Genomic DNA, 1,430 nt, shown 5'->3' with positions numbered 1-1,430 from the left:
AAAAACACACACATAACATAAAATTTACCATCTTAACAATTAATAAACTTTTGCGTTGTACAGTTTTTTCCAAATTTACCTTTCAGTTTTGTTTATGAATAGTTTTGCTGTAAACATTTTATTTTTATGATTTTCAAACCACAGTTCTTTAAATGTCTCTCTTTTGTGCTTTTAGAGGCCCTTCCACAGTTGGCACAAATTCTCCCAGGGTTTTTTATTTGTTTATTTTTACCCACCTAGGAATTATTTTGGGATGAAGAGAGAGGTAAGGATTGCCCCAACCTGGGCAATTTAGTTGTTCAATGCTATGTACAGACTTGAAACACTCCCTCCTCCCTGAAAAAGATCCCATGTGTGTCGTTGTTTGTTTCTAAATCTGTTCTAATCCATCGCCAACTTTTCTGGCCATCTCCTTGTTTTCGTTGGTATAGCTTTGTGTGCCTTAATAGCTCACCAGGCAGGTTCTTTCTCCTTAATTTTACTTTTTTCCTTCACAAAAAATTGATTTTACATTCTGATTCTTCTTGGAGTTCTAGAATCTCCACGGAGGGGACCCAAACACATGCATAAGAAGCACTGTCAACTTCTGCTTCTGACCAGATATTGGGCTAGAGTCCCAATAAAAACAACTAATATTGCTGGGTAAAAATGAGTTAAGTCTTGATTAACATAATGTAAGAGTTAAGTCTTAATTTCTGGTTGCTTAGTGAGCAACCAGAAAATAAGTAACAGTCAGAGGCCAGACCAGTGCAGACAGAAACCCCAGGAGGGAAGCGGCTTTTGTGTTAGACAAGGCAGGTTTGGTCTTCCGTTTTCATGGACCTTCAAGATGGTGTGTCTGATAAGTAAAGACCTCAAAGCATGAAGTAGAAATCAAAATAAGATCTTCCCAAGAATGGAAAGCAAACTTGGGCAGATGACATGGTTTAAAGTAGTCTAGGATGAGAGGGTGTGGAGAAACACTCTTGCATTGTTGGGAATGTAAATTGATACAGCCACTATGGAGAACAATATGGAGGTTCCTTAAAAAACTAAAAATAGAACTACCATAGACCCAGCAAATCCACTACTGGGCATATACCCTGAGGAAACCATAATTCAAAAAGAGACATGAAATGCTCATGAAACTGCAAAGCACTGTCAGGTGAAATGTGTAATGATTATGGCCAGTGCTTCTTTTTTAAACATTTATTTATTTGGCTGCGCCAGACCTTAGTTGCGGCACGTGGGATCTTTAGTTTCGGCATGTGGGACCTAGCTCCCTGACTAGGGATCGAACCTGGGCCCCCTGCATTGGAGCATGGAGTCTTAGCCGCTGGACCACCAGGGAAGTCCCTAGGCCAGTGCCTCTTAAACTGAGAGCCACACAACACATTCTTCAGCATTTTTGAGTTCTGTAGGAGAATTTTTAATTTTAGTGTTTAATTAGA

This window comes from Mesoplodon mirus, assembly GCF_964341445.2.
Source record: "Mesoplodon mirus genome assembly, chromosome: 5".
Lineage (NCBI taxonomy): Eukaryota > Metazoa > Chordata > Mammalia > Artiodactyla > Ziphiidae > Mesoplodon > Mesoplodon mirus.
This window is presented reverse-complemented; position numbering follows the sequence as displayed.